This window comes from Palaemon carinicauda, chromosome 16, assembly GCF_036898095.1.
Source record: "Palaemon carinicauda isolate YSFRI2023 chromosome 16, ASM3689809v2, whole genome shotgun sequence".
Taxonomy (NCBI): Eukaryota; Metazoa; Arthropoda; class Malacostraca; order Decapoda; family Palaemonidae; genus Palaemon; species Palaemon carinicauda.
In genome coordinates this window covers 39,004,573-39,015,936 of record NC_090740.1, presented here as the reverse complement: position 1 = coordinate 39,015,936, position 11,364 = coordinate 39,004,573, and positions in this window count along the sequence as shown.

Genomic DNA, 11,364 nt, shown 5'->3' with positions numbered 1-11,364 from the left:
TGGGGTGTGTGCCGGCCGGCAAAGGCAGGCCGGCACACATCCCCCTTATACTGTACTAGTATTCTTCTGTATAGCATATACAGTAAGAAGAAAACTATAGTAAAGGTTTTGGTACAGCACTGTATCTTCTAACACTATTGTGTTTTCTTGCACAGCCCTTTACTGTTGCCCTCAGATAGGAAGCTGAGTTCTTCCCTGTCTATTATCCAGGATTTTAAAATCATTGCTTAGGTGTGAGCTCCACCTGTTTCCTATGGAAACCTTGCATTGGTTACTCTAGAAGAGATAAACCTTTTTTTGATTTTATTATCTGGAAGGCTGCAGCAATGGGTTGTGAGGGAAACACAAGTGTGTGTCTTTCCTTTATGAATTGTTATGCTATAATATGCATATCCAGTGATACATAGTTCACTTGATACTCATGGAAATTTCTTCTCTTTACAGGAGGACCCTCCGAAGTGCGGAAATGTTTTCTGCAATGTCCGCAGCAAGAACCTCTGCGGACATGAGTGTTGTAGGAGACACGCAGCATGCGCTGTCTCCAAGGATGATCTTCAGTATTGGGACCCTCAGGTATGTACTGTATGCACTAACCTGATTACTGAGGCTTTTGATTCCCCTAGAACGGCGGAATCAAGGGATATAGCAAGGGAAAAGCTTCGTACTTGGGTAAGGGGCTTCAAGAAGAACACCTCTGGCCCTTATCTTCCAAGTGAGAAGATGAGGGCGTATCTTTTTCCCCAGGCATCAGCTGATGCAGTGATTCCCCAGCCTCAAGAGGAGATCCCTCAAGATCAAGTCCAGGTGGACGTGGAAGTCGCAGTTGCGATGCAAGACATCCAGTTGGATGACAGGATGTCTGACCTGGACGATCGTTTGGAAGAAGACCTCCTGGCAGAAGGTCAGGATGAAGTTCAAACACCGGATGTCGTAGAGGATGTGGTCGACGAGGTGTCGGCTACTCCGGTTCAGATGCCGGAGCCTATCCCCTCAACATCGGCTGGTCTCCCAGTAGAACTGGGACAGGCCCTCTCTTCGATTGTTGGAATGATCCAACAAAAGCAGAAGGAGAATCAGGAGAAGGCGGCAGCAATGGAACTGCGTATGCAGTCCCTGGCAGAATCACATGGGCCCCGGAAAAGGCTCAATGTGAAAGACCTTCCCATATGCTCAGATGCTAACCCATGGAGGTATGCTGAGCACATGCCGATGACGACTGGAAAGATCGTCATCTCGGATAAGCTGGGTTCAGTTCCCATAGAGGAGGTAGAATTCTGGCCCAGCAAGGCATCATATCCGGACTGCTATGTCCGGCTGAGAAAAGAACCAGCTTCAAGGGAGGAGACAGAGCCGAAGGAGGTCATTATTATGGACCACGCTAAGGCTCAAGCCCTACTTTCATCCTCGATGAAAGAGAGGGGCTTCTCTAACTCGAAGGTAGCTGCATTGAGCAAGAAGCTCCCTTCTTTTGTGTCCTCTCCTGATAGAGCCTTCCCCTTTTTACAGAAAGGGTTTGCGGCTGTCCTAAAGGCAGTCGAGGCCGGCAAGCCTTGCCCCTCCCTGGAGGAGTGTAAACCCTTGTCGCTGGCCCTGCCTATGGACCACAAAGACTGGAAGGATGTCCATCTGACATTCTCAGTGGGAAAGTTGGAGGCTGATATTGCCGGACGGCAATTCGGCGAGGACCTCCCCAAGCTGTCCGAATCTCTTTTACGAAGAGAGTTCGAGACAAAAGAAAGACTGGCTGCCTCAATGTCTCATCAGACTACTCTTGAGACGATGGCAAGTGACCCCAAGGTCCATGAAATGTTCATGGTAGTGGCTAAGTCTCACCTAGCCACAGTGACGAAGGACCTTTATGGCTTCGTCAAGGCAAGGAGAGCTTGCAGGGAGTTCGTGTTCACCGGGTCTTCGATGAGACACGACCCAAGGAAGTTAATCTCCTCCAACATTTGGGGAAAAGACCTTTTCCCTACCGATGTGGTCAAAGAGGTTGTTGATAAGGCCGCCGTGGAGAATAGAAACCTTCTCCAGAAGTGGGGCCTGGCTATCAAAAGAAAATCTTCCCCGGATGAGGGTCCTCAACCAAAGAGGAAGAATATGAGGACTAGGCTACCGTCTCGGCCAGCCAAGCCTTATAGACAGCAACAGCAACTGCAATTGCCATTGCCTCCAGTGCCCCAGATGGTGGCACAAACCCCGACTACTTTTCAGTGGGTACCCCAGGCTGTGCCAGGTAAGTCAACCACATTCACCCCAACGTTCGAAGGACAGTCTTCTTCCTTTCGTGCAAAACCTAGAGGAGCAGCCAGAGGCTCGTCTAGGCGCCCCTCAAGGGGAAGGGGATTCAGAGGTGGTCGTGGTCAGGGAGGCAAGACCTCAGGACGGCAGTCCAAGTGAAACGATACCGGTAGGAGGGAGACTGATGAAATTTTGGGATCGCTGGACCTTCGATCCCTGGGCCCAAAGCCTACTCAAGAATGGACTGGGCTGGAGCTGGTACAGCACTCCACCCCCGTGCCTTCGGTTTTTCCAGCACTCCACCCCCGTTTTGGAGGAGTACGTTCAAGAACTGTTGGAGAAAAAGGTGATCCGAAAGGTGAAGTCCATCAAATTCCAAGGGAGGCTGTTTTGTGTTCCCAAGAAAGACTCGGAAAAGCTCAGAGTCATTCTGGACTTGTCGCCACTCAACAAGTTCATAGTGAATTGCAAATTCAAGATGCTAACACTGCAACACATAAGGACCTTACTGCCCAAGAGGGCATACTCAGTCTCTAAAGACTTGTCAGACGCCTATTGGCACATTCCAATCAGCCGTCGACTCTCCCCCTACTTAGGGTTCAGGCTACAACGGAGACTGTACGCCTTCAGAGCCATGCCATTCGGGCTAAACATAGCCCCAAGGATTTTCACGAAGCTTGCGAGCGCAGCTCTCAAACAATTACGCCTAAAGGGAATTCAGGTAGTAGCCTACCTGGACGACTGGCTGGTGTGGGCAGCATCCGAGACCGAATGCTTGCAAGCTTCCAGTCAGGTGATCCAGTTCCTAGAGTACCTAGGCTTCAAGATCAACAGAAAAAAGTCTCGACTTTCTCCATCCCAAAAGTTCCAGTGGCTGGGAATCCACTGGGACCTTTTGTCACACAGTTTCTCCATCCCGACGAAGAAAAGGAAGGAGATAGCGGGCTCTGTCAAGAGACTTCTAGATTCCGAAAGGATATCAAGACGCGAACAGGAGAGGGTACTAGGCTCTCTCCAGTTTGCTTCAGTGACAGACCCAGTGCTAAGAGCACAGCTAAAGGATGCAACCTCGGCTACGTACTCTTCTCAGACCTTGGTCCCAAGCCAGACATCTAAAGAAGTCGGTTCTTCTTCAGCCACCTCCCCCGTCGATGACGATTCACTCAGACGCCTCAAAGGAGGGATGGGGAGGTCACTCTAATCGGAAAAAAGTCCAGGGGACTTGGTCCAAGCTATTCAGGACCTTTCATATAAACTTTCGAGAAGCTATGGCAGTGCTCCTTACCTTAAAGAAAGTCTCCCCGCGTCACTCGATCCACATAAGATTGGTGATGGACAGCGAGGTGGTTGTGAGATGCTTGAATCGACAAGGGTCGAGGTCACCACCTCTCAACCAAGTGATGTTAGCCATTTTCCGATTGGCGGAAAAGAAGAAGTGGTACCTGTCGGCAGTTCACCTTCAAGGAGTCCGCAATGTGACAGCGGACGCTCTATCCAGGTTCACATCGATAGAGTCGGAATGGTCCTTAGACGCAGGATCATTCTCCTTCATTCTGAATCAAGTCCCAGAACTGCAAATAGACCTCTTTGCGACGAAAGACAACAAGAAGTTGCCCCTGTACGTGTCCCCGTACGAGGACCCCTTAGCGGAAGCAGTGGACGCAATGTCCCTCGACTGGAACAGATGGTCCAGGATTTATCTGTTCCCTCCTCACAACCTTCTGTTGAGGGTCCTCAACAAACTGAGATCCTTCAAGGGGGTAGCGGCAATAGTGGCCCACAAGTGGCCGAACAGTATGTGGTTCCCCTTGGTGTTGGAACTACAGATGAAGTTCGTGCCGCTACCACATCCAGTTCTGACCCAGCGAGTCCAGAAGTCGACTGTCTGCGCTTCATTACAGAAAACCCGGACCCTGCAGCTCATGATTTTCTCGCCCTTGCGGTGAGAAAGCGTTTCGGGATTTCGAAAGCCAGCATAGACTTCCTAGAGGAATATAAGTGCAAATCGACTAGAAGGCAATATGAGTCATCTTGGAGAAAGTGGGTGGCCTTTGTAAAGGCAAAGAATCCGCAGGAGATCTCAACAGACTTCTGCTTATCTTTCTTCATCCACCTCCATGGCCAAGGGTTGGCAGCTAACACGATTTCAGTGTGTAAATCCGCTTTGATGAGACCCATTTTATTTGCCTTCCAGATCGACCTATGTAACGAGATCTTTAATAAAGTTCCGAAAGCCTGCGCTAGGCTCAGACCTTCAGCACCTCCAAAGCCCATCTCATGGTCTTTAGACAAAGTTCTTCATTTCGCCTCCCTGTTGAGCAATGAAGAATGTGCGTTAAAGGATTTGACGCAAAAAGTTATTTTCCTATTTGCACTCGCGTCCGGGGCCAGGGTTAGTGAGATCGTAGCCCTCTCGAGAGAGGCAGGTCGTGTTCAGTTCCTGGATGGGGGGGATCTGAACCTGTTTCCGGATCCTACGTTTCTCGCCAAGAATGAGTTACCCACCAACAGGTGGGGTCCCTGGAGAATCTGCCCTCTGAAAGAAGATGCATCTCTATGTCCAGTAGAATGCCTAAAGGTCTATCTTCGTAGAACTTCAGACTTCAAGGGTGGTCAACTATTCAGGGGAGAAACATCAGGCTCAAATTTATCTCTGAATCAACTCAGAGCGAAAATCACATATTTTATTCGCAGAGCGGATCCTGACAGTACACCCGCAGGTCACGATCCGAGGAAAGTTGCCTCATCCCTAAATTTCTTTAATTGTATGGATTTTGAACATCTCCGTTCATACACGGGCTGGAAGTCTTCCAGGGTGTTCTTTCGCCACTATGCGAAGCAAGTAGAGGAACTTAAGAGATCTGTGGTAGCAGTGGGTCGTGTAGTTAACCCTACTGTTTAACTCTGCGAGGAACAGTGGTCTTAATTGGGACGATTAAGTCCAGGGTGAGTGTGTAGGTACATACTGTACTACAAACTAAATGAGGGCACCAAGTGCCCATATAGACTGTTCCTTCTTTCAAAGGTGAACCTAGCATAAGTTCAGACATGTGTGCCGAGCGTTTCTAACGCTAATGTGATTGATTTGTAATACAGACTTTTATGACTTGATACCTTGGTATCTTATTAAAGTGGTGTTTAATGGTTTTTCTTTCAGATAAACAAGTTCTGTTTACTATCATACTTATGCTTAAAGTTTTGGGTTACCCTCTTTTATATATATATATATATATATATATATATATATATATATATATATATATATATATATATATATATATATATATATATATATATATATATATATATATATATATATATATATGTTGTTAACCTGTCTGTTTATTATCTGTCAATAAACTTGTTCTTGAGAACCTTGCGTCTCTTTCACCTGTGTCAATTTATTGGTATAATTGAGCATTTTGATTCTATGTATCTTATCTGGGATAATTCTGATAGAATTGTTCTGTTATGCAAGCTATGTTGCATTGGTTTATGTAGTCCCCTAATGGGAGGACTCCGTCCCTTAAAGGGACGAGGGCGGTTTTATTAGTTTCTTCCTATGCGGATATAAACCTTTGTCCAATACAAGTATTGTGCGGATTACTAGTCAATATATATTGACGCAGTGGTTCTATACAAACTATGCTTTACTTAATATAGGGCGAGACCACTATATTAGCTTGCCTGGTATTCATACATAGATATATGTACTCTTCGAGACTTTCCAGAGTCTAGTAGGACTCTTCCCTGTAGGGGGCAGGAAGCTCTAACATAGTTTATAGTTAGTTGAAAAGATGTATAACGGTAACATCTTAGGTCTCTAGGTCTAGTCGACCGGGAAAGAATTACCTCCGGGGAGTACGGCACGTTCTGAGAATCCACAGATACAGTAATGCTCTGGTACACTTCCATCAGGACGACATGGCTTGAGACCAAAAAACGGATTTTGAGCGAAGCGAAAAATCTATTTTTGGGTGAGATGGCCATGTCGTCCTGATGGACCCACCCTTGACTTTCTAAGAAAGGGCTGTAGGACCCCTCCCTACATACAGTATCTGTAGCACCTCGTGTATGCTACAAGGAATACAGATGGCGCCAGGATTGGCGCCAGGCACGCATACGAATCGGGGGATAGGGAAGCCTTGGGAGCGGCTCCCCTTTTTCTTTCCCGAATTCGTATCTCGTCAATCACCTCCTACGAGACGAAATCTCTGTCCAGGTTGTAGATTGCCATGTGACGTGTCTAGAATACGTCCTCTGATATGTCGCGATATCCCTTTCACGAGGGATACTCGCTCCCGGAGTTAGAATTCTGGTACCTTAAGGTAAATTCTCTGGGAATATCGCCGTAGTTGTAATATACCCTAGGAAGCTACCCTATAGGAACTTCCATCAGGACGACATGGCCATCTCACCCAAAAATAGATTTTTCGCTTCGCTCAAAATCCGTTATATATATATATATATATATATATATATATATATATATATATATATATATATATACATATAAATATATATATATATATGTATATATATATATGTATATTTGTAAATATATATATATATATATATATATATATATATATATGTATATATATACATATATATATGTATATATATATATATATATATATATATATATATATATATATATATATATATATATATATATATATCTATATATATATATATATATATATATATATATATATATATATATATATATATATATATATATATATATATATATATATATATATATATATATATATATATATATATATATATATATATATATATATATATATATATATATATATATATATATATATATATATATATATATATATATATATATATATATATATATATATGCACAACACCAACAACAACAAATACGACCGTTTGTTGTCCAGTGCAGGACAAAGGCTACTTGTCTTTAGTCATGTTAGTAATTTGGCCAATTTTCCTCACCGAGTTGGCTACTACGGATTAGTGATAGTAGGAGACTACTCTGATTAGTAAGAGCATATCAACTTAGTTTGGGTGGGTCTGAATGGTACAACTTAATTGATTAAGGTGCCACAGAAAACCTTTCAGCGGGTTAAGGTATCCGCACCCAGAAAGGGATATATGTATAAACTTACAAATATTAATAGACCTATGTATATATATATATATATATATATATATATATATATATATATATATATATATATATATATATATATATATATATATATATATATATATATATATATATATACATAGGTCTATTAATATTTGTAAGTTTATATATATATCCCTTTCTGGGTGCGGATATATATATATATATATATATATATATATATATATATATATATATAAATATATATATATATATATATATATATATATATATATATATATATATATATATATATATTTATATATATATATATATATATATAATATATATATATATATATATATATATATATATACATATATATATATATATATATATATATATATATATATATATATATATATATATATATATATATATATATATATATATATATAATAATAATAATAATAATAATAATAATAACTCATATATGTACATTTGTACACACACACGCACACATACCTACATGTAGTTATAAATGATATTAGGGATTCTATGATAGATGACATGATAATACATTTATATTTCTTTTTCTAGCGAATTGATTGTCCGACAATCTTTGTTCGAATGTTTTTTTTTTTTTTATGAATCCTTTGAAGACAATGTAAATGGAAATTATGCTTATTTCATATTTTTTCCAGCTATTTAGATACGGCAATTGTTATAGTGGTGACGAGCATGTACAAATTTTTGAAAGTTTACTTTGATTGTTATTAATCTATTTTGAAGACGCTATTACAAAAAAAGAAATCATATGGGGCAAGTGGCACAAGAAAGGAAGAAAAAAGGACAGAGGAAGCCTTTTGAAAGGTGGTGAGTAATGGCAGCAAGGAAAACTGTACAAAGAAACGAGAAGATTGATAATCACTAATCTCACAAATCTGTGAGGTAATGAATTTTAGTAATTCTTCACCTGGAGTATTCATACCCGGTATTTATCTTTGAGGGATTAGTTCATTTTCAGTCTCTTCTTAGGATTATGGCGCACTTTGTCAAATCTTACTGCCGTACCTTAAAGTGTTTTGTCAGGTGTTAAACGTTGCGGTCAAAGTAAATATATCAAAGATAATGCTCACGAGATAAGAGACATTTATCAAATTTGGTGGAGAATGAATTTTCCTCTTTTCTTTGTTGTTTCTCCGAGATGATTTAAGACGGGAGATATTAGTCAAGGAAATGAGATCAGATCCAAGTAGCGGTAGCGCTTGAATTAAGTGTTCATTAATGCCCAGTAATGGGAAATGCGTCATACTGGGGACTTATAAATTTTTGAAAGAATTCAGAAGCGTAAAATTTAACCGGCATGTTATTTGTCTTTCCTTTTTTTTTTTTTTTTTTTTTTTTTTTCACAGCACATTTATCAAATCCTATATGAATGTTTAATGAGAAATTCTTGGGTTAATGTTCACGAAGACCTACTTAGAAAAAGTGAGCGGTCTCGTAGGTTGGGTAGCTGATGCATCTCTTAGGCCTATGCCATTTGAGTGATTATTAATTGAGGGATCAATATCAAATGCGAAATATAAATTTATTAATTCAACACAGAGCCCTTGTCTATTTTCCGCATTTCTTTTTCCGATTAATGAAATACTTACAGTAGAGGGGAAGGACTGGTAGGGAATTTTTTTTTTCTTAAATACATATAGTAGTGTATGAACATATATGTAATAATTTTGAGAAAGACAGGAAAAATCATGGTAATTTGTTGAGAGGTTAACTTTTTATGACAATTGAATTCTGTAATAAAGAACACATGGACAGCAAAATGCTGGGTTTAAATGAAGGTGCATATGGGAAAGTTGTTAATATCTCTATGGCTGTCTAATATATATATATATATATATATATATATATATATATATATATATATATATATATATATATATATATATATATATATATAGTAAAGCCACAGGGTGATAATTACATGGTCACGCAATACATGATTGGGCGTTCAAGGGAATGTGCATGGTAGTGCTTGCATGAGAAAAAACTTCCGTATGGATAAGTCTATAACTGGAGTGAAGGAATTTATACAGAGACAAACCAAAAACAACAAACTTTATTCAGGGACAACGCAGATTTTTATAGACCCTAAAGAGCTGGCATAAGGGTGAAAATTACAGGTTTATATTCAATGGATAATGTAATTAAAGTTGTCATTTACATTTACATAGACAATATAATTACAGATAAATGATAAAGTTAAAACAAGCGTCCAATGGTAGTTGCATTGTAGAAGAAAACGTAGATAGAACAAAATTCTTTATTTATATGTATGTTGGTTTTTGCATATGCAACAGAAGATTTTGGAGATATAAATGAAGCAGAAGGAGAGGGAAACTAATTTTATAATAAATGGGAGAGAATAGATGTGCTTGATTCATGTAGACAATTGGAAGCACGTGTCGATGAATAAGGTATGTTAGGTAAGGTGCGTCACCAAAATGGTTCTGAAACAAGGAAAGTCAAAGAGTTTACGCAAAATATTCATAAGGAAAGAGAAAGGTCTTTTGAAGAAAGCTGAAATTACTGAGAAAGAAATTTGAGAAAAATCATCTCCATGAGACTAAAAAGCCAACACTAAATGCTAATGTGAGAAAAGAGGTGGATTGAAGAAGACTGAATTTGTGAGCTTTACTAGGAAATAGGAATAACATTTAGTTAACAAAAGTATTCATAATTACAGATTTCGTTCGAAATGTTTAGTGGGGATTCCATCATAAGAGGAAAGGATGAAAACGTTTAACATGTGATTATTAAATAGAGAAGAGGTATTCGTTAAAAGCTATAGTGTAAAGAAAAGTGTCTGACAAGTGTACAGTGGAGTATATGATACAGTAAAATTTGTTAAAGATTTCTGCACAATGACTGATCCACTTTCAAGTAGTTAAAGGCTAAATATGCAGAGTGGATTGAAATAGATATTTGTCTAAGATTATTTCTACAGGTACAGTAGGAGTTTTTTTTTAAAGAAGTTTATTGCTAATTTTGATTATATATTTTAGATTTGTAACGCATTATTTAACTAAGTTTACCAGCTCAGTAGACATGAGAATTAGAACATATAAATACCCCACCTGACGTTTTTGAATTTTAAACTTACATACATATACCAAAGGCACTTCCCCCAATTTTGGGGGGTAGCCGACATCAACAATGAAACAAAACAAAAAGGGGACCTCTACTCTCTACGTTCCTTCAGCCTAACCAGGGACTCAACCGAGTTCAGCTGGTACTGCTAGGGTGCCACAGCCAAACCTCCCACATTATCCACCACAGATGAAGCTTCATAATGCTGAATCCCCTACTGCTGCTACCTCCGCGGTCATCTAAGGCACCGGAGGAAGCAGCAGGGCCTACCGGAACTGCGTCACAATCGCTCGCCATTCATTCCTATTTCTAGCACGCTCTGTTGCCTCTCTCACATCTATCCTCCTATCACCCAGAGCTTTCTTCACACCATCCATCCACCCAAACCTTGGCCCTCCTCTTGTACTTCTCCCATCAACTCTTGCATTCATCACCTTCTTTAGCAGACAACCATTTTCCATTCTCTCAACATGGCCAAACCACCTCAACACATTCATATCCACTCTAGCCGCTAACTCATTTCTTACACCCGTTCTCTCCCTCACCACTTCGTTCCTAACCCTATCTACTCGAGATACACCAGCCATACTCCTTAGACACTTCATCTCAAACACATTCAATTTCTGTCTCTCCATCACTTTCATTCTCCACAACTCCGATCCATACATCACAGTTGGTACAATCACTTTCTCATATAGAACTCTCTTTACATTCATGCCCAACCCTCTATTTTTTACTACTCCCTTAACTGCCCCCAACACTTTGTAACCTTCATTCACTCTCTGACGTACATCTGCTTCCACTCCACCATTTGCTGCAACAACAGACCCCAAGTACTTAAAATGATCCACCTC